Here is a 24,413-nt window from a genome sequence, read left to right as displayed (position 1 = left end):
TCAGGTGAAGAACAAAACAGCATTGACCACAGAGAAAACAGTATCATGTATAGTTCAGACTATGTTTACTGAGGACTCAAATAATTTGAGATTATATATACAAGTGCAAAGTACAAGTGAACTCTTTCACACTTACTGGGCCTGCTTGGTTGTCTTCTTAAGGTTACAGGCTTCTGAAAGATCCAAATTATGATCCCTTCTTATTTATTTCAAAAGCATAGTAAAGAGAAAGCACCTCTGAAAAACATGATGGCATTATAGTAACAAAATAGGTGGCTTAGCACTTTTGTTCCCAATAGAGAAAACACCAGCTGCACTAATGTCTGAAACTCCAGGTGATCAGAAAAATTAAAGGCATCTGCAGTGGCAGACTAAGATTTCTGAACAGATTATTTTCTGAATGTTTTGCAATTCACTTAAATATTCCATATACCTGTTATTCCACATTCAGTTGTTAGAAACCAGTGATAATACTGAAAGGCAAAAGACCATATTCAAAGAGCCTCGCTACCTGTCAGCATTGCCATACAGAACCTCAGGAGGAATGATGTAAGGGAATTGTAAATGCATGTCACATTGGGAACACTGAGATGACTGCCATCCTCTGCCTGTGGCAAAGAATTTGAACATCATGTGTCAGCACCTCCTGTACCTTCTAAGGATACAGAACAAAACTGAACAAACTGCTAGTCTGGGCTTTTCTAATTAAATGTGCAGTGGTGAAATATTCCACAAGAGAAATGGCATCTGAAACTGACTCATAGCAAACTGCAGATATTATTTAGTGAAACTGCTTTGTACAGTTAGCGGTGCAATACAGTTATATAACTTCTTAAAATAATTTGATTGAACTGTCTCAGATCTTCAGCAAAGGTGCCGGAGTCTAACAGGAACAAAATGATTAAGGATTTACATCAGAGAAGGCCTCTATATCTGAGAGAGAAAGGACACGTATGAAAATCCTAACTTGAGGTACAGCCATCTAAACTCTGAGAAGCTGAACTCCAAAACTAATTCCACTTTTCTCTTTTACTCTGAATTTCTCTGAATATCTACAGGTACGCATTTGCAGATGCTCAGAATTTGCTTTGTTCTGGAAAGGATGATGAGAAGGCATTTGGCGCATCCTTAAGCTAGATAGCTGGGAACTAGATATTCTTCCCCCTACATCTTTGGAGGGGCTCACATAGGAAACAACAACCTCTGACAGCCTGATGTAACAGCAAAGAATTCAGGGAGCTTAAGTGGAAATGGAAAGGTGGTAATGAAATCCAGCTATCACTCCCCAAACTATATACATTTTTGTGAATTGTATCTGTATCTATAGTAATTATATCTATGTTTCCTCATTGTTTTCTAACATTAAAGTGCAAAATAGCTCTGGGGATTAGAATTTAGAAACCACACTTCTCTCAAACCTATAGGATATACTAAGCTGTAACTACAGTTACAGTGATATTTCAGCATGCATACATGCATTCCTGTCTGGATTTCGTTTGTTCCTCTCTTCCTGCATGGCCTAATAACTACAAAGTGAGCATGAAAAATGATGCATTTATCTCCTACTTCCATAAAATGGCTTGCAAGATGACCTTTTAAAACTGTTCTACAGGTTACTTCATTCTGGGTTAATCTCCTTAGATGGTCCATCATCTGGTGCAAGACACTAAGTGGTGTACCATCACCAGAAGATGGTAATGCTTGTTCTAGGAGGGCTTCATTGGAGCTACTGCTCTTATGCCCTGTCCTGCTTTCACCAGTCATTACTGCAGAGATCAGAAAAATGACACAGAATGAAAACTAATCTTCCCTGCAGCCCTCAATTTGGTGCCAGGACAATGATCCTCCCATAGCTGTTCCTACCCAGTAGCTGCCAAGGGCTGCATGTTGGCTGTAATAAAGCTAGGTATCTCCCTACCCACAAAGTTGCTTCATGTCACTTTCAGAGGAAAATAAGTAATCCCATGAGGCAGACAACTGCAACGTGGGTTTTTTTGGTGCAAGCAAGAGTCTACAAATTAAAATTTTAAGGTACCTCCAAGGTGGCCCCTATGCTACAGGGGTGTCCCTGTGCTACAGACGTTGCTCTAAATCTCAAAAATGATCAGAAATGGGATATTTACATGTCTACTGCAACTGCTTAAGACACTTTGAGATACCTAAGACCTCCACACATGCTAGGCTGACACAGGCTTTTTGGACACCCAGGTCTTTCTCTAGCTGAGATAAATAACTTAGATATTATATTTCATTGTTATTTTAAGGCAAAAAGTTGCATAACTATGTTATTTCTGGGAATGATACTTTTCATGCCTAAGTAAATACTATTCTGAAAATATGCTTATGCATTAAACAGACAACAAGCGATTTGTAGCTACCAATTTGTCCTAAGCTATCAGTTTGAGGCACCAAAATTGCCTTGGACTAGTTTGTTTTGCAAATAAAAAGAAATTACAATGAAAAATATCTTTTTGTTTAACATGCAGCAGGAACATTACCATTAAAGATAATACACTTTTCCCTGAACCGTCTTTGGATCTCTGGGCCCATGTGATAGTCTGAACCAAATTCAAAATTCAAATTTCTTGCATTCAAGCTGCTCCTACTTACAAGAAAAAGGAACATGGATTTAAAATTAAGGAATTACAATTCCTCTTTCAGTTAAAGAACAGCAATAATACAAATAAGCTTATAAAAACCTCTGAGACTGGATAAGAGGCCATAGGATTGGCTGGGGAAGGAGCCAGGCTGTAATTTCATACCACTGGAGTACAGGGAACCATTTAGAATGGAAGACTTCTATTCCTGTCATTAAATTAAATACTTTTCAAGTATGCAAGGGAAAAAAAGATGTTCTAAGTCATGTAAATGTTGTAAGTAACTTAAAATGCTGTGGAAAAATGTGTTCCTTTGTGGCCTGGAACCCAAATTTTGAAAGAAAAAGCAAGTGGATTTTGTACTATGACCAACTGATTAATAAATCTCAGTCCTGGCAGGCAAAGGTGAGGGAATAAGTTCAGGAACTACTGATCCACCATAAAGATAGTCACAGAAATTAGCCCTTTCCACTTATGGCAAGAGATTTCCAGCTAAAGGACTATCTGTGATTACACAACGGGCTGATTAAAAAATAGAAATGAAACTGGATTTCATTTTCTTCATCAGCATTCTCCAGAATCTGCTTGGGGAAATGTATGAGACAGCCTATCTGTCTGTGTGTTAAAACTGGCAGCATAAACAGGCTAATCAGCTCCAACCATGCCTTTTGCAATCAGAATCTCCTGAGAATTGCACACACTTTTTCCACCCTGTTTCTTTTGAAAATAAGCACTCATATTACACAGACAATCTGCACTGAATTAGTGACAGCTCTGGGCAAGCACCAACCCACCCAATTTAGTCCAATCTGCTTGTCAGCTTTGTTTTTTTTTAAATCTGTGCAATAACATGTGTGACCCTTGCAGTATTGCCTGGGGCTGCTCTCTTACATTCCTTAGGCTCTTTTGGAATAGTATGCCCACAACATGGCATATTCAGGCAAAAAGTTGGTTAGCTCAAATTATTTTTGTATCAGCATTCAAATCTTGACCTCTTTCTTTCCCAGGTAGCAGAACCTGATAACTAACAAGATACTATTGTACCTTGACAGTATTTGTCACTAGAAGAAAGTGTGAATCTTTGCAGCCAAGACCTCTACCTACAGGGAGACAGTTGCCCAGGGTGAAATATGTGAGGGGCAGCAATATTCCCTGACAGTCAAAGAACTCCCTTTCAGGGACTCCATCCCCACCAGCCAGCATCCTATCATGTGGCCACAGCCTTTATGTACCTCTGACACATGCTGCTGAGGGACAAGCTTTGCAAGGTTATCACATAAAAGGGGTCATCTGCCCTGGGGACCTCCACTGAAATACCAGATTTAGCTGTTTTAGCTTTAATTATGGTGTCACAGATTTTTTTCCTTCCCTGCAAAAAGGTTTGATGTGATTCTCCTGCAAGTAAACCCTCCCCAGGTAGGCATGTGATTTTGGTGGCTACTTCTGCAACAGAGAGGCAAAAAAAGAAGATAATTTACTCCTTTTTTTTTTTTTTTCTGTTTTTTATGCATTTATTGAGTTGTGGTGTCTCTATTCTTAGTTAAGGATGTTAAGCATCATCCTGGTAAGTTTTTGGTGAATCCACTCAAGAGCACAGGAATGCTTCAGTTGTTTCCCATGGTTCTGCTGCAATGACCTGTGCTCTATCTGTGTACAACAGTGGATGATGCAGTCCTGTCCTTGACTGTTCCAATAAAGAGACATACTGGAGTGCACACAGCCTGCAAATGGTCCGCATCTGTTTTTTCAATGTAGGGAAATCCAAGCTCATGGACTTGGAGCTGGGCTGAAAAGAGATTGAGTTAACAGGGTTGAAGGAAAGCCACAGGGCTGCCTGCTCATATTGCAGTCTCGGCCATAAGCATAAGCCTTTTGCTTTCTGGTATAAAACTTGCTCCTTTTCTTCTCCATTTCTGATTAACTCAGGTGCCTTTTTGGTCAACTGGGCTATGAAGATCCCCTTCAGAAGCAGACAGGTTGTACTGAGAGCCTGGACAGTTAACTGAAGTGGCAGACAATGGAGTGATTTGGTGAGGGCTGTTGCATGTTCTAGTCATCTTTGAGGCTACAGTTTTCAGCATCCAGCAGTGTGATTTTCAATGTATTAATTGACTCAGTTACAAATAATAGCAAAGCGTATTGAGAATCAGAGAGACTATTTCATCAGGGCTTTTTCCTATATCATAATTATAATGATTCTGTGTTGCTATTAAATCCTTAATTAAATCTTGCTTTCAACAAGGTTTGACTATCTGTGTAATAATGTTGGGTTTGATTGAGTGTTGTGATTGCAAGCTGGAATGTTGCAGGGCCATCACAGTAGGTGGAGGAATGCTTCTGCACCCCACTATGTTAAAAGGCACCTTTTATATTTACTTCCACCCTGCCCTCTTATTTTACATATACTGGCTGTAGGCATAAATTGAATAAAATGAATGATGAGATTGAATGAAGACATTTGCATTACGTTATTACTCCAAAATCTGAGTATACATACATAAAGAAAACAAGTCAGCCTGTGAATAGCAAAACGTGTCCCTCTCTTACTCATTCTTCTTCTACTGAAGAATCATGGTCCACCCCACACAATATCAATGAAACCACGCAACTTGCATGGAAACTGTATTAATAAAAGCTGCAGACATATGCTAACTGCTCTTATGTATTTATTTTAGGCAAAAAAATGTAATAAAATGACTGCATGGGCTAGCAATCTGAGAACATGGCTAGCAGGCATCCCCTGATACTTTTACGGGACACAACAGATGCCCTTGCCACCAATTCTTCATTGTCAGTCATGCTAGTAAAACTAAAGCTGTAGAAGGCTTCCCTACCTGAACTACTTCCATCTATTATGGGGATATATCCCTTAGGAAAAAAATTCAAAAAAGAGCAAAATTGAATCAAGCTGAAGAACTGCTTATCTGTTAAGGCTACTTTTGAGAAGTGTTCTTCAGCCAAGATGCCACACACGTTAAAATGCTCGTACACAGGGCTGGTGATACGTACTAATTTGCGAGAGTGAGATAATGTATTACTTTCCCCAAAGTAGGCAGACTGCTCATTACGTTTAACTTGCTGTCTGTGTCTTCTGGCAATGCCAATGTCAAAACAAATTGCCTGGGCTTGGGCCATATTGGAACAAGAAATGAGGTAAACAATGACATTAAAAAGTAATTCTCTGCAATGGCTTTTCTTTTCACTAAGTCATTTTAATATACTATTCCATACATTTAAATTGTATGTGACAGTCATAAAAGGCTCTAGCCTTGAACTACTTAGATTATTTGCTGGTCCTTTCAGGCTGTTAGTATAACTGTTATATAGGCAAACTGCAAGCCACCATCATTTAAATTGATTGATAGACCTGTCAGGTAAAAGACCCTGAGATTTTGAAGCTTCTGGTGTAACCAGGTTCATGGAACAATGTATGGTGGACATTCATACTACTGGAAAAATACATACTAAAGCAAAATATATACACAGTTTAAATGCAGCATGAGCTGAAATCCAAACAATTTAAGAAAGGCATCAGTAGCTTTTAGGAAAGTACAACATAAGAACTGGGTCTAAAGCCTTTTTCCTCTGGCACAGTTCAAACAGAATTCAAACAGCAGTAGTGTGGAAGACTGCTGTAGGAGTGCTCTGGGGACTGTACATGCTGGTGCAGAACTAACTAATGGACCACATCCAAAAAGTAGGAATTAAACTCCTAAATCCAAAATTGGACTTCTGGCATTCGAGTCCAAAATGACATGGTTCTTGAAGACTTACCTGTACAGGCTTCTCTGCTTTAAATAGAGCAGATTCATATAATCAAGTGACAACAATGAAAAGATTTATGATGTCTTGTGGCTGCACTTCTCAGCTCATTGTTCCTGCCTAATCTAATTGGGGAAACTCAGTAGAGAAATGTTGTTGATGAGGGCCTTAAAGTGATTATTGTAGTAGATATTTTTGAAAATATGTCATTACTAACATGAGATCAAGTAAGTAACAGCTGCTGTTTCATTTTAAAATGCAATACCAGGGGGTGGGTAGTATTTAGTGGCCTAGCTGTTGCTTTATTTTCCTCCTCAGATTGAGTAAAATCTATTATACTGTCTATCTCCATTGCTGAAAAAAAGACACAGATTCTTCTACTTTTCTATGCTTCTCCCTATTATAAAAGCTATGGCAAGACTGGGGTGAGGAAAACACCAATAGCTCCACCAGCATGACAGCTTTACTACTACTACAGCAAGAAATTAACAAAGCCATAGCTGAGAAAACGGGAGAAATTCTCTCTCACCTTCCCCTTCCCAAGCCCCTGGTGTGAAAGAAGTGTTAGGGTGGCCTGAGACTCAATGGCAGTAGTGCATCTGGCAGTGCAACCTAACATTTGTAATTGGACTCACGACTCTCTCATCATGCCTGAAAGCAACATACTTTGCCATTTGTGCAGTCATCTATGCTAGTCCAAAAGGATCGATAATTCAACAGTCTGGAAAATAGCGCTTCATGCCTGTTTTATATTCATTTTGCATAGGTACAAATGACTGTACAAGCACCAAATGACAAAGCATCAGATCTACATAGGTGTTAAATAAACAGAAAATAGTCCCCACTTTATTTCCAAGGATAATTAGTTTGATCAACTAGAAGAAACTTCAGTATAGCTCATAGCTAGTAATAAATGAAAACAAACAGCATTTTTATTAAGCACAAAATATATACTTTTCTAAAATGTCTGAGTTCAATAATGTCTGGGACTGAGCTAATTTATATTAATCATAACACTTTACAGATATTGAATGTTTTTCTACAACAGCTAAAATATAGTATTGGTAACTAAAATCAATAGCTAATTGAATTATAACACCATGATTAGATTACATGACAGCCCTGTACTTACTTGTCAATCAGCTGTAACTTCTGTTAATAAGATTCACTGAGCTCATTATCTTTTGTAGACTGTTAATTTCTGAAAAAAAGACTGTGAATAGAAAGGATGTTGTCTTGTTAAGAAAATGCCAGATTGTTATTGAACACTCCACAGGAATAACAAAAAGAAATCATTTCCAGAAAGAACCTGAAATTATTTGATTAACCTTTATGATTTCTATACCTTAACACAGATAAGATCGGAAAAGGAGTATCTGCAGGTCAAGGTACTACTAAGAGCTTTTCAGGCTTTTAATAGCATGAGGAATAACTAATCTAGGAAACTGCCTATGACATATACAGATTTTTTATTTTCTTAATGAGTGACACCCACCTTGATAATAACCCCATCTTAAATAATGTCCATACAGTAATTCACATGAAGTGTCCTAAAACATATGATCATAAAAAAGCTACACAAACCACATAGCTTAGATTCCTATTATACAGGTCACTGTGCAAGAAACTTTTATTTTATGCCCTCCCATGCCACAACAGATGATCAGCATTCACCACATTTATAAACTTACATATTGAAGGACAAAAGTCCAAAAATCTCACAGTATGCCACTGAAGAACAGAAGATATGATGGAACACATGAATTACAGTCTACGGTACTAAGGAAAAAAAACTGCTTCTAAGACTGTGACCTTGGGAAAAAAGCATTGTGTTTCAGCATCTGGCAATCAATTCAATGCTGAGCACTGGAAGGATACACCAGCTAAATGTGAGTTTCTTATTGTTGTGAGGCACCTCAGAGCACTCCACTCAGCATATGGTCTCATGGCTAATCCCCACTGCACCAGATGAAGGAGACCAAGCTATGCAGAAAGGGAAAATATATTATTTTCTTCACTTTTCTTCACTTTCTCACATGTAACCTGAAGTATATAGCTATTTCAATATATATATGTTTAAAAAGTGTTGATTCCATTCCTTTCAACTCAATTTCAAGGTTATCAGAAAGTCTCATATGCAAGCTTTTCATTTGAACACCAAATCACCTAAACTATGTCATACAAACCTCTGTATAGACTTATCAAGCTTCATATTGAAACAATTTAGGTCTCTACCAGTGTATTTGAAGTGTTATTAAAAAATGTGGACGTTACGCTTATTAAATTTCTTCTAATATCCAGGACCGATTTGCCAGCCAATTTTATAGTCTTTATTTTTTTGTTTGTTTGTTTTGGTTTATTGTCCTTTCTCTCAATATTACAAATGGAAGTTTTTCTTGTACTTGTTGTACAACAATACGATTTCTCATTTTTCTTCTGTAAGATTTCACCACATTTCTGTTGCACTGGCCCACAAGGTGGTCAAGCTCTTTTTTTAGGATGGTCTGCCAGATATCACCAAACACAAAGAGCAGGCCACCATTTTGGTCATGATCTCTCTTCCATCCAGAGGGTAGAGCCTTTCCTGCAGCCCTGAGTTAGTCCCTAACTGCAATATTAAAACACATTTAACCCAAAATCTTTCTCTGTAGGACACATCTATCTTCTGAGAACTTCTCAGTACAGTCCACTGAGGTCTGCTCTAAATAATTGTCATCTTCATGATTCTTACATTAAACTTCATCTTCACCTCAGACTGAATTGCTTAACTGTCATCTTAATCAGAATTGCTCAGGAGCCATACTAAATGAAATGACAAATACTAAGCCTTACTGAGATCTAGTAGCACCAAGTTTGCATATACTCCTACTATTTCCCATTAGTAGAAGTTTTGTTACTTCTAAGACTATTGTCACAACTATAAGTTTGTAGAACATTATCACAGAATCACAGAATGTTAGGGATTGGAAGGGACCTCAAAAGATCATCTAGTCCAATCCCCCTGCCGGAGCAGGAGCACCTAGATGAGGCTACACAGGAATGTGTCCAGGCGGGTTTTGAGTATCTCCAGAGGAGGAGACTGCACAACCTCCCTGGGCAGCCTGTTCCAGTGTCTGTCACCCTCACTGAGAAGAAGTTTCTTCTCAAATTTAAGTGGAACCTCTTGTGTTCCACTTTGAACCCATTACCCCTTGTCCTACCGTTGGTTGTCACTGAGAAGAGCCTGGCTCCATCTTCGTGACACTCGCCCTTTACATATTTATAAACATGAATGAGGACACCCCTCAGTCTTCTCTTCTCCAAGCTTTAGAGCTCCAGCTCCCTCAGCCTTTCATCATAAGGGAGATGCTCCACTCCCTTAATCATCTTTGTTGCTCTGCACTGGACTCTCTCCAGCAGTTCCATGTCCTTGAACTGAGGGGCCCAGAACTGGACACAATATTCCAGATGTGGTCTCACCAGGGCAGAGTAGAGGGGAAGGAGAACCTCTCTCAACCTACTGACCACCCCTGCTTCTAAAACACCCCAGGATGCCATTGTCCTTCCTGGCCACAAGGGCACAGTGCTGGCTCATGGTCATCCTGCTGTCCACCAGGACACCCAGGTCCCTTTCCCCTACACTTCTCTCTAATAGGTCATTCCCCAACTTATACTGGAACCTGGGGTTATTCCTACCCAGATGCAAGTCATTCCTAGAGAAGAATCATCCGTTGTCTTTAATCACCATTTTCTAATGCCTGCCAACATCTAAGGTTTGCATTACTGCAAAGTGATACAATTAATTATGGTACTTTCACTTAATTCCAAAGTCTGTTTTGTTTTGTTTTGTTTTGTTTTGTTTTGTTTTGTTTTGTTTTCCATCAGGATGTGCAGTTCCACATATTGGTTTTGTGTTATTTAATGTATTACTACTCTGAGCTACATATGTCTTTCTGCATGTATTTTTTCACGAAGAAAACCCATGATGGCAAATGATCTTACATGGCAAATTCTAACAAAGTTTAGGAGTGATAAATTTTGCATCCTCCAATGTGCTTTCCTCAAAAAGTTTTGTTTCATATGGCAATTGCAAAGTGCACTCTTCATCTTCAAATAGTTCACAAACTCATATATTTTCAACTGATTTGTGTACTTCTTGGCAAGAAACCTCTCTCTCTTAGATGCTTGCTTGATTTCTACAGAGAGAACAGTATCCTTCAGACTGTAATACAATTCCAAAGTTACCTTCTTATGACTCAATTAAGCAAAAACTATGAAAATATCAAGTGCTTCAGAACAAGATGTTGTTACATATAGGCCTGAATGCCTTCCTTTGGCTTGCACTTGTTAGTTCAAACAGAAATTCAAACACTGTTGATATGATTGATCCGTGAAACAATGGTTGAATCATTTCAGCAGCATTTCTCCAAAACTGGCCTGATTTCATCCAGTATCAGTATGATTAGTACATGGTAAAGTTAAAAAGGTATTGAAAACAGGCTTTAACTGCAGTAAAAAAATAATATTAACAATGTTTTTTATATAACTGGTGTAACTAAGTTTAGAATCTCAGTCTGAAAGTACAAAGCATTACTTATAGCAAAACGAAGGTCAAAATTTGTCAAACAAACCAGGTTTTCAAAAATTTTCTTTAGAACTTAGCTTAACCTGGACACATTAACCCTCCAGAATAGTATATCAAAGAAACAGTCTGTATTTGTAACAAGAAAATTATACTAAATTAATTATATATTTCAGTGTTAGCACTCTAAATGGAAACAATGTAAATTAAAAGAGTTTTCAATGCCAAATAGGCCATTCTTCCACTTGTATTGAATTATCCATTTTTAATTGGCACAAAGAATATTATTTACTTTTTATAACAAGAACACATTGTATATGTTATTCTTTATAGAGGCACATGGGAAACATAATATGTATTATTGAAGCAATAATTCAACTTACTGTCTTTTCTTTACAAATTCTCAGGTGATTTGGGGATATTTAGTCAGGTCACTGTAACAATCCATCCCAAGTCAGGTCATCAAGTTGCCTGGCAACCATGTTCAGGATTGACAAAGGCAAGCTACCTTCCCATTTTTTCTACCTCCCCTTCAAAATCAATATGACAAGCTTGATATTGGTGATGTGAGATTAGCTGAGAAAATGCATGAAATTGTCAGAGAAGTGCATTGCTCAAGATATTCAATTTCAAAAGCTAGGTCCAAGTACATCACTTTCTTATAGCTCTGTCATCATGATTTTCCCTACCAACAGCATTTGTTAAAGTATTATTTACAGAGATGCTGTTTCATTTAGTACATGTGTTTCATCTCAGCACTGGCGCTTTTTTATTATTTTTTTTTTTAATTTTTTTTAAGCTGTTTTGTTCAGAACTGAGCAAGATCAGTTCATGCTTCATAACAATATCATTATGATGTTTTGTACTGAGCAGTTAAGTTTAATGTCATTAGGAAGAGAAATTGTTTATGGAATGTGGTAGCTCAAATGCAGTAGTGTTTACATTCAAGAATACAAGGACCTTTATTTTCTGAACACAGAAAAGTTCAATGGACAGTGTTTGTTCATGAATCCAAATCCCTTTTTCGGCTATGGAGCTTTCTGCTTTTCCCAGTCACTTTGCAAGGGCCTATTCAATGTTTTCATCTAATGCTCATGTCTTTATCCCCACTTTAAATGTGCCCAAACTCTCTATTTTCCGTAACAACAGATAAGATACCAATAAACGATGGCCAAAAAACCCCCAAATCCTCTCATTAATTTGAAATTATTTGTGTCTGCATTTGAAATCAATATTGCTATTTGGGCATGACACTATGCATTGTTTTGGGCAGCAGAATGAAAAATAAATCAGGGTCTAAACGAAAGTCCTAGCACTAGTTCAAGTTCATCACAGTGTCAGCCACATACCTCTAATCAAACGACTCGTGTGGCCCTGACAAATAAGGGCAGCCACTGCTCCCTTTCTGTATAATGAAACATGACCTTGAATATCTTTACCCCCAAACCAAGGTGGAGCTATTTTAAATTGGTTTTCTTTCAGGAAAATCACAGGCAGTACCAATGTCCATGAGTTGTACAAGTGTAAGAAAACTAAAGTGTTATACAAAGAGGTTTCACAAGTCGGGATTCATTATAAGCTTTTCACTATTACAGGATATTGTAGAAAAGAAAAAGGAGGATAATACAATCCTGATTAAAAAAAAAAAAAAAAAAAAACAGTTACATTTTTTAGGTATTTGCTGAATTTCCCTGGGTTGAGCATGTAGGCTGCATATGTGTGAAATATAAACTGCTTACCACTTGGTTGCATGATTGTTTATCTTGGTCATTAGGGTTTTTTTTTCTGCTTTTCTGCTCTGGCAAATAAAACTTGTAGGATAGGAGATAAATGAAAGACAAGGGATGAATAATGAAGTCCTCATTTTTAATACACCATCACCCAGGTCCGCAGATAAAGATGGGTGTACACTTGTTCCTAATATTTTGTGTGAACAAAAAGCTTTTGTGAAAGCTTGTGGCACTTAGCAAATAGGTATAAATATGGCTCAAGTGAGAAGGCATTTAGATTTCAAATCAGTATTTTTTAAAATTTAAGAAGTTAAGGTGAACTAAAAGCTTCAATATAGGTATTTTTGATATAAAATTTTATTTATGCTCCAACAGTAGTTCTGCTTATACCTGGCTGTCATATACTTTTAGATTTCACTTACCTTCTGAGAGACATGCAGTGCGTTTTTCAAAATTCTGACAGAATATAGCTGCCCATGCAGAAAAACTAATTTCTAGGGTAGTTTTCTTTTTGCAAACTGTGTGGAAAAAGAACAACCAATAACCTCCCCTCTCCCATAAAAACATCCAGGAGGCCCTTTTCAGGTCTTCTTTCAGAAGCTTCTGTCTGGCTTCTGTAACCAGAGCTCCTAAGATAAAAGGTTTAGCCCTCCCAGGAAGACTCCCTTCTCTGAATTCTGTCTTACGGAATCTAAATTCTTCTGACAGCACAGATAAACATTCAATAAAGTAAAGAATTAATCATGTAGAGAATTAATAAAATAGAGCAAAGAGCTGTTGTTAGGGCTGAACTTTACAGTATAACAAAAAGCTGGATAGTGTCAGCATTATATTTGGACATTTCTATTCCAGGATATGTATTTTTGTAGTTATGGAAAAACACCTTGAATTAGGTTTACAGTTATGGATCATTATTATTTTTTACAATCAAGAATGAATCATGCTAGATCCCAATTTTTGATGCAGAATTGTTTTGTAAATGTGTTCAAATTCAATTACTTTGTACTGTACAAGGTGTTTAGTCTGGTGAGTTTAAGTTATTTAGGTAGAATTACTCCATTGAAAAGCACATTTAAAGAATATAATGAAATTCTGGTGAATTTTTAAAATCAGAAGTTACTTCCACATCTCTACTTACTAGAAAACCAAAGAGGGGGGAAGAAAAAAATAAAAGTGAATAAAATGTTATGAACACAGTTGTTTTTCCTCATCACTGTTTTTTTCCTGAACACATCTACTCACATTTTCATAAGATAAATTCAGCACATCACTGAATTTGCTGCATTTTTGGTTCATAAAACAAAAAGTTCCACCGAAACTTTTCAATCAACTAGTCCTCTTTATAGAAACTATGTAACAAAAGAAATAATATATAAAGTTGCAATTAAAGAGGTGAGAACACTGTCAAACCAAATAGAGTCTCATACTGTTGAATATACTATTATTGGTGACTGAGATTGAAACCTTTTATTAAAGAATGATGCTGAAAACTATATGAGTTATAATTGCACCTTTCCCTTTGATCTTTAATCCAAGTGAAACATTTCTTGAGAGTCTCACAATAATCACTGGAAGAGAGGACATTCAGTTTGTACTAAGTGCAGATTTTTTATTTATTTTATTTTTTTTTAACTTATGTGTAAAATACAAGGGGGAAAATGATCCACACTAGCACTAAAATTACATCTGTGGAGTCACTCTGTTCTCTATAATACAGCCAGTGAACTACATACTGGACTTCCATTTCTACAGAACATATTAACCTCTAAACGTAATATTAAAGCCTCAAACAGAAGTTTTATCAACTTTCCATTTAATTCTGCCTTGTGTTATTAAGTCAAAAGGCAGAGATATCACTGGCATTTCATGGTAAATTAATAGGTATAGATAAAATCTTCTATAAATATTCATTACACCTCATTATTGCAAATTAATGAGTAAGATTTTGAAATTAAGGGTGATCACATTTGGAGATATGTATCACTTTTCCTGCTTATGAGACAGAAGAAATAAATTAGGCTCTAAAGCAAAGTTCTAGTTTACTCCAAGGGCGTAAATATTAGGGAAAAAAACTTTCACAATATTTGGAACAGGTTGCTGAGAGAGATTGTGGAATCTCTGTCAAAGATCTTGAAAACTCAGGTGAAAAAGTCCTGAGTAACCTGACTAAATTTGGTCCTGTTTGGAGCAGGATCTGAAACTAGATGACATCTCTTCCAATCTAAACTATTCCATTGTCCTCTGACAGGTGTGACAGCCCTAGAGAAGTGGGCTGTCTTAAGTTGAAGTCTTTTTTTGAGAAACATCTTAACTGTTTAGCATTTAAAGGCTGAATAAAAAATGGAATGTGGGGAGGAGGGATTCCTAATTTATGTAGAAATGCTGTTATCATTAGGCCATTCTGAAAAATAATAATGTTCTACAATTATCTCCTAATCCAATCACTTCTTAGAAAGAAATCACAATGCAGATTCCGCCGTGATGCAGAACAATCTCACCATGCTCCCTAACTGCAGGACTGCTGGAGGATCCAAGTCCAGGCAAAAGAAAGTCCATTATTTCAGAATATTAGCACTAAAGTCAATAAATGTGCATTCCACTCCTGAAGAAGAGTGCTCCAGTTTCAGGAAACTCAGCAATCAGTGTCACAATGTTCAGTGTTCCTTTGGTGCCTGCTGGAAGACACAAAGCTGTTCTCCCCACTGCAGAGCTTGCCATGGACAAGCTCTTTTTTGTTTAACCAGCTTTGCCTTCCTCTCTGACTGTTTCTGTCACTCAGCTGACAATGGCTTTTCTCCATCTCCTCATACCACATTGCTGCTTTTGAGTGGACACTTCTGTTGTCTGCAACTTCTGCCATCTGAGGGAAAAAAAAAAAAACAAACACAACCAACCAAACAAAAAACACAACACATTTCTCCATTTTATAGACTTTCCACATATAATATTTTCAAAGCTCAGACAGAAAGATTTCTCTTGCCAGTTTGCTTACTATTATGCTTATTTCTTCCATCTGCCTTTTTGATTTGAGTTCATACTGTTATTTAAGACCAAAGCATTCTTACAAATAATGTCTAAAATATAAATAAAACTCACTTTCCCTCCAATGAGTAAAATAAATTTCTCATAGTACAAGGACTCATATTAATATACAGCAAATACTTCCACTCATTTATCTGAGATACATGTAAATAAAATTTGACGTGTTCTAGAAAAGCGGTTTACCTTCACCACACAGTCAGAAAGATGAGGGCTTTAAAAAACGAGCTTTATTTGAAAGTGTCCATTTAAACCCTGGAAACCAAACTCTGCGACTATGTTGATAGGATTTTTGCCTGACTAATGAAAGAAAAGACTGAAATATTTTGCTCAGATTAATATCAGCACAAGAGGTACATTCATTCCATCCACTGATGTCAGTGGATACACAGTCAAACCTTTGTTAGGCAGTACCCATCCTCCCTTCATATGGGTGCTGCAAATCATGGCTTTCTCAGGAGAAAAATAATCTTCTGTGCTCTTTCAAAAATAAATTTTTAATGCCTTTTGGAGGGTTCTCTTACCTTTTTATAGATATTGCTGGCCAAAAAAGAAATATAACTTAGGACACAGAACAGTTTTAGTGTGTAAACTTGTGGTGTCATACAATATATCTTAATATTACAGGTTTAATACTAACTGCTCCCCAGTAATTTAATATTTCTGTGGGAAGACTGCTGGGTTATAGAGGATATTTGTCTTGTGATTTCTTTGTGGTAAATCAGAAATTACAGCAGTGCTCAAAAGAACAGAAACCTTAGATACTCATGACCTTCACTGAAACCCCTTTCGTCACTTGTCAGTTCTTTAAGGGGCAATTTAATTGTAGCTCTTTGGTGGTGACAAGGTAAGTGCTGGCATTTTGGCACTGTCATTCATTAACCTCATGCAATGTCAGCAACAGTGCCTCAGACATGTCACCATTTCCCTAGTGATGGCAAGTTGACTTTTAGGACATATGTTATTCCAGAGATGCCTACTAGACAAGTCTGCATGCTTCACATTCTTATGTATTGAGCATCATTCGTGCATTGTTTATGCAGTTATATAGTACCAAGAGTAAAACCAGTTTGTCTAAATCCAGGAGGAGAAAATCTGTGCCATGAGCAGAGAACTACCTAAATCATTTATGTTACTCAGCAATTAAAAAGAAAATATTTTTTAAAAAAAAGATTAAAAATATCCTTGAGTATAAACTGATATGAAACAAAAAATGTAGTATCATGATACCTGAAGGTTTAAAAAAATTCTTTCATGTACAAATTTTTAAAGCACAATTCAATAAATAAAATGCCAGAATGCAAGACAGGCAATATACATTAAAACTATTATCATTTATTTTGCATTTCATATTGCTGCATGCTTGTAAGAACCCAAACTGTTAATGATAAATAGATTGAGGGAAAGAACTGGTGGTGAGAACCATTTGAAGATAACAAAAATAATTGCCAATGCCTAGGAAAATTATATATATTTGCTTGCACATTTACCATACTTATTTGGGCCTCAGATTGACCAGGGATTCTGTGCAATACTGCAATGTAAATGTTAATAATGACAATAATAATAAAAAATGAGCGTGAGTCTCACTTTGCAAAATGCACAGTAGGAGAACTAGATATCACTAAAAAATAAAGGACTTGTTATGCTGATTTTATGCATGCCTCAAGAACCTGGAGTTGAAACCCTGGAAATGTAAATCTTTTGGGTCTATCTATTCTTTAACTGCTTTTAAAATCCGGATTCAGACTGAAACTGGATCTGAAAGTGTTCTCCTATTTCAATCCTCTAAAAAAAAACCAACAAACTATTCTGACTCATCTGAAGCTTGAACAAACATGCAGGTATCCCCAGTTGCTGAAATCAGAGAGGTGAGAATGGGCAGTTCTGTACTTTGTTGCTGTGTTAGAAAGAGTTTGGCAATATTATTTTCTTTAACCAAAATGAAAGAATTTACTTCTGTCACTGAAAAAAACCTCCTAAAACAGCAGATAGGAAGGAGCAACCTAGTCATAAAAAAATTATGGAATCATGTTTACTAGGGATGTCTGAGGAAAAAGTTGAAAGAATGTCTTCCATAGCCAACGTGCAAAACCTAATACATGAGTATTTAAACAAAGTTTAGTCTTTTTTTTCTTTCCTTAAATAGTCTCCCTTCTAAGCTACCTAAAAGGTATAATATATGAATGTGTGTGTGAGAACAGATACAAAAATATGGCAAAAAATAAGATAAGACTAGATAAGCAAAGTGAACTTAAGAAAAAAAATGTCAGTTATAGAAGTGACTTTCTGCAAACGCTAAAGGAGCTTTTTATAAAAATAATAAACTTTTCTTTTTAGCAGAGATCACCTAATGAAACTATGTCTTTCAAATGTAGAGATATCGGAGTTAAAAACCAACCAACCAAACAAACAAACATACATACAGTTCTGGTATTGAGGTGAAATTGCAGGGAATAACAATCACCTAGACAGTTCAGAAAATGAAAATTCTATCTTAGAAAATGTTTGTACCTTATATATCTAGTACTTGTTTCAGATAAAACAACAAACTTCAGGCAAAAGAAAAGAAAGGCAAATTTCAGGCAATATAGCAATATTTTCCTAGGATAAGATTTAAATATATTTTTTTACTGTATCACAAATGCTGTTTACTGATGTGTACTTTAATATCTTCTTAATCAGTAGCTAAGATTAAAAATCTGTTATTGTTTAAATATTAAAATTATACTCTTTTTTTTTTCAATTTACTTTCCTTCTATTTTTAATAAATATTGATGGTTTTGATGTAATTTTATGAAAAAAAAAAAAATCAAAGCAGCAGTTTCCAGAGGGGAAAAAAAAATTAAAAAATGTTTCAGTGACTTACTTCTATTAGATCTACTACTGAATTTAATAGTAACTGTGCAGGTGAAAGCAAGAGCATTGTTGAGAATGTATGAGTGGTGTGTAAGTAGAATGACTGAAACTCCAGGCAGGAAAGTAAAATGAATTACAGTACAGTGCTGAGGGCCAAAACCAGACTTTCCAGTGCACCATTACAGTGTACCTGTAAAGAAATAATAAACATTTCCAAATATTTTACTAGAAGAAATAGCATACATTGTATAAACACTGTTCTACAAGTAAAATGCTTAACATGCTAAAGAAAGTTTAAATGTCTAGAAAGCATTAATGGCATCAGCATGAAAGCAGTGATGACTGTTTTAGAGACTTTTCCAGTTAAAGAGGTAGTGATAGATGTAAAAGGAAAAAAAGAAAAGCAAAACAAAACACAAAACCAAACCAAACAAACACATTAAATTAGAGAGTTAGGATTCTGTCCTGTGAAAGCAGTTCCACACAGATACAGCAAGCAGTTTATGAGTCCTCTTTTCCAAGAGCAGCATCACACTACAGAGCTGCAGCTCAGACCCTCACTGAGAATGACATTTTGCCAGGAGAGCCCACTGCACATACACGTCAGTCACACTAATTGATCCAACATCATTTGTTACAGCAGTTTAAGAGAATTTAAATTCTCTCCATTTTTGATTCCTCCTTCCCCCAGCAATGGCAATACAGATAAGTGATTTCCTTTCATCATGCATAAAGATTTGGAGACAAAACATTAATTGCCATCCAGACAGTTTCCAATTTGATGTCTAAAGCTTGAACCACAGCTAAAGCAAGTGCAGGGATGATTGGATTGAAATACTCTGATGAATCTCTGAGCATTTTTCCCCACAGTTTTTCTGACGCTTTTCCAGAGCTAAACTACTTTTCCTTTATTAACCACAGCATTACAGAATTGTGACATTGCCTGCAGGTAAATTAAAGGCATTTCTTTCACTGCACAAAGAACTAAAAACAAATTCTTAATGGAAGGAGCAAATATTCTTACAAAAAAATGGATCGGCAAAGCTAATCCTACACTGCCCTGTTTCCTTCTCTTCTAAGTAAAATGTCACACTCTGCTCTACTTTACATTTGTATAGGTCCCCACTTCCATGCTATCTCACTTAAGAGGCCTCTCAGATCCTCAAGTAACAAAGCGTCAGATGGCTTTTATCAAGTCCTTTCCTCCCTTGAATTGGAAAAATGTGATACTACTAGCCCTGGAGAGCCAAGCAGGTCACTGCGAGGGTAGAACAGACTCATTATTTTTACTTTATGTGCATTTAGCCAAGAAGGTGAGAGAAACTAAATGAGATGGTGTTCTGCCTGAGAGAGATGGTAGGGTAGGGAAACAACAGACAAAAAGCCTTGCTCCATCAACTCCTTCCAAACAACAGTACCAATCTTGCTTTCCTTTCCTGGAAAGGTCTTGAAAAATTCACTAAACATCAATTAGCTATCCATGGATGTCTACAATAAAATAGAAATTTGTATTAACTCTAGGACAAGAAGAAACAGGATATAGATGTGAATTTGATCTTCTTCATTTGTATCAGAAATAGTGTGGCCACCAGGACTAGGGAAGTGATTGTCCCGCTTTACTCAGCACTGGTGAGGCCACACCTCAAATACTGTGTTCAGTTTTGGGCCCCTCACTACAAGAAAGACACTGAGATGTTGGAGCATTTCCAAAGAAGGGCAATGAAGCTGACGAAGTTGCACCAGGGGAGGTTTAGATTAGATATTAGGAAAAAACTTCTACATGGGAAGGGTTGTCAGGCATTGGAACAGGCTGCCCAGGGAAGTGGTTGAGTCACCATTCCTGGAGATGTTTAAAAGATGTGTAGATGAGGTTCTTAGGGACATGGTTTAGTGGTGGACTTGCTAGTGTTAACAGTTGGACTCGAAGATCTCAAGGGTCTTTTCCAACTTAAGTAATTTTATTATTTCAACAGAACTAAGTTCAAATAAATAAAACCTCTTGGTGACAGTCAGACAAGTGTTGGAACTTTTCTCCAGACTCAAATGTTTAATTGCTTAGGTTTAGGTTGCCTAAAATAGGAGTCTATAGCCACAGGGTATCTCTGAGGATATCTGTATGGGGCTGACAGATGTGACACAAGATATGCATGACACTCAAGCTTTCTGGAGCAGCTCCTGAAAGGCCAATTGGAATACCCCATGCTATCTCAAAAGTTACCAGACAATGTAGCATAGGTAAATAATCCACATCCTTAAATTTATCTGTTCATAACATGGTTTTCTATATGACCTAGATGTAGAAGCATCAGATGTAAACAAGGGAAATACATTAAATGCAGTCAGTGGAGAGGAAAGGAGAATTCATCTCACCCTAAAGTACTAGCTCATCTGAATTGCTCCTTAGGCTTCAGTGACTGCAGTGATCAGATCTTTATGAATACTTGGAAAGCTCTTAGGTGTCTTATAAATATTCTATTCAGACTTTTTCCCCGGAAAAAGCTTATCCTTTCATCTTGTAATATCAGGCCTTATTTTTCACCCACTGAGCAATAAGCTGATTATTTGGGGATATACATATATATATACTAAATATACCTAATATAACAAGAGAAAAAGTCTTCCTTTTACAGGAAGGAACAAAACACATGAATTTTTATTTTGATTATGAAGTTACTTCATCGTGGAATAAGTCAGTTACTGTCATTGCTGTATCCAGGGTCTGGAAGAAGAGGGTAATATCCAGCTTCCTAACATCTCATTTTGATAAAGGAATCTTGAACTGGTGTAGGAGAATCTGTAATTAAAAATTTCTGATGAAAAAGAAAAAACTGAGAGTGGAAAATCCCCTAAAGGCTGAACAAAAGAATAATGTCGAGACACTCAAAGAGCAGGTCAGTAAGCTTTATATAAGAAACAGGAAGCTCAATGTATGTTTTCATAGCAAAATAATCTCTTGTAAATGCAGGACCAGCCAAAATCATAGAAAAGTAATCTGCAACAAGGGGAGGGAGTGAAAGAACATAATTCAGTGGAAATAAAAACATCTATAGGAAAGAGGAGTCAGAGAATCTTGAAAGGATTCTGTCTTTGGCCAAAACTCCTGTGAGTGCTGAGAGGAAATGGTGATAAGGAAATATCTCTAAGTGTGCTTATTATTTTCTGTAAGTCTGTGTATTTCTTATGCTAAAAAGGTACAAAAATGTCTCAAAGGTTTCACATTTGCCTACATGCCATCTTAACCCAGCTAGGAATTACACAGTAGAATGGAATATCTAGAGCTTTGTCCATACTAGTATTATAGCTCTACTAGGCCAAGGCTTGTTCTCTGGTCCTGAAGCCAGATGGCACAGCACAGCTCACTTCCACACAGATAAACACTTCCTATCCCCAAAGTAGAGTGGCACCCAAACCCTCTCTGTGCCCAAGCGGCACAAGGTGGCACTGGCCAGAGACAAGTTACTGGTCCAGCTCAAGATGCTGGGCTTGGCCCTGCTTTGCTCACTCCACCCAGCATGACTAGATGACCAGGAGAGCCACGGAAGGTTCTTGCTTAAGTTACCAGCAAGTGCTCAGTGTGGGTGGGTGAAGCAAAGGTTGGTCTGGCATGTAGTGCCACCTGCAAGCCCTAGTTGCACATCCAAATGGGGGACACAGGGGGTTCAGCCTGGGCTCCTGCTGTGTTTCAGAAGCCTGCCAGGACTTATGTTCAGGGGATCTGCCTGTTCGTGTTACTTTTTTCTGCTCATTTCCGCCTTTCCACTTCCCTCCCTCTTAGTCTTTTCAATATTTTATCTGACATTAAAAAATAAACAAACAAACAAAAGTACACTTAAAAACCAACCAACACAAAATAGCCCTATCAAAAAGCCCCCAAACACACTTAAGAATAATATCTGGTACTCTTATTCTCTAGTTCACAGTCAAACTCAGCCAAGATTATATTTTATCTGCCTAAACAGACATGCAGATACTTTCGGAAATCTCTAATGCACTTTCATATATTTTATTACTGGTCATTCTTTCTCATAGTTATAAAAATCTGCACTTAGTGTACAAAAGTATTGCACAGGACAGATAAAGTCAATTTAAATGCCAGTGACTGTCCTTAGATTTACAAAATGGTTTGAGAATCCCTATTTCTGAATACTTGCAGGCATCAACATATTTTCATATGCTTAATGAAACTGTAGTCCTCTCTAGTTTACTTGCAGTGAGATTATCAATGCAGACTATCCGGGTCATGGAGTGCAGATCAATCTCTGGCCCCAAAGTGTTTATATTTAAAGCACAATCCCACATAAAGAAAACTGCACTGCCTTGAGATCTGTACTGTTCCTTGGTCCAGGAAACAAGGCAGGATGAGCCCTACTTGATTCAAACTACATTTACACAAAGTTCTTTGTTCCTAGATAAAAAAGGAAAGAAAACACAGTGCAGTATCATTACTGACTATGCTAACTAAGCTCAGGTCCAATTAGAGGTATGAATTCTACTTGCACCAAACTGTTTGTAAGTAGTTCTGACTTAGTGTTTCAAAAATATCCTTTTCTGGTAGTAAACTAGACATGGCTCCATGGATGCTAAGGAAGACATGTTGGATCAAGTTCTAAACAGAAGTTGGTGGCTACACCTGTACTAGTAAATTATACAGTGCCAGGGAACAAATGTGGTCAAAAGAACCATCACTTACTCTGTGAAACTGTTAGACTTGTTCTCTAGAACAATTTGACCTTGGAAAGGCACACAGCCCCAGATGATATTCAGGCATGTTCATTAACCTCCCCAAACAGGCAATTTAGATGCTAACTTGTTCAAGAGACCTGTGCAGTATGAACATACCAAGACAATATCAACTAGCTTTTGGGCAAGAGAACTGGACCTAACACTTTTGCTTAGTAGTATATACTTCAACAGTAAATCTGCTCCCAGGCTAATTCTAGATGAGGATCTCTCCAGCAGGGTTGTTGAAGTGTCTCTCTAACCAGCTCCTCAAAATTCCTGGTTTCTGCAAGGATTGTTAATTTGGGCTCAAGGTGAGACCCTGGGGAATGTTTCCTCATGCATCTATGCCCTGCCGTGCTGAACCTAGTGAGTCCTGGCAGAATCACTGTACTGAGGAATGCTGTACCAAGAACCTCAGTGGCTCTACTGAAACTAGCATCGTTTGTATGACTGGAGCTGAACTGATACTAGTAATCCAGCCAGACTAACACTAGCTGGAGTTTTTCAGATGCTTTCTCCAGCAAACATTAATTACATTTTCTCCATCTCAGATCTTCTGTTCAGAAATTGATTACACATGGCTTTAAACCAAATGAAGATCTAATATACATGGCAGATATGGACTACCACTGTAAGCAAAGTCTCAGTCCAAGAGGCATCTAAGCACCTCTACTCTATCTAAACAGCTATATAAAATCACTGTGCTGTTAACTTGTTGGCACACTAGGACAGGTCTTCACTGTAAACAGAGTTCAGTGGCCTTGAACTGTCCTATGTAAAACTTCAACACATACCCTGACTCCTTATCCCAAAGAGCATAGCACTTTACATGTTTTTTTGTCATACCATAATATTTTACTATTTTAGTTAATATGTGTGAGCATCTTACCTGTACACTAAGCCACAGAACACTTTGTTCTACAAAAGCTGCAGGAACCATAGTTTTTAGCCTTCTTTTTATCACCATTTATGTCTCTGCTAAGTGTAGATGAGGGTAGCATAGGAAATCCTGCCGCTGCTCAATCTGATGGTAGTGTTTTCCTGGACTTCAGAGAGGGCAGTGTCTCAGTTTTGGAGAGGAGTGCAGGTGGAGCTCCGAGCAAATTCTGTGCAGAGTTACAAACATTAGCAAGAAGGAGAAGG

This window comes from Streptopelia decaocto, assembly GCF_964273445.1.
Source record: "Streptopelia decaocto genome assembly, chromosome: 3".
Taxonomy (NCBI): Eukaryota; Metazoa; Chordata; class Aves; order Columbiformes; family Columbidae; genus Streptopelia; species Streptopelia decaocto.
The sequence above is the reverse complement of the archived record's forward strand: the minus strand, read 5'-3'. Positions refer to the sequence as shown.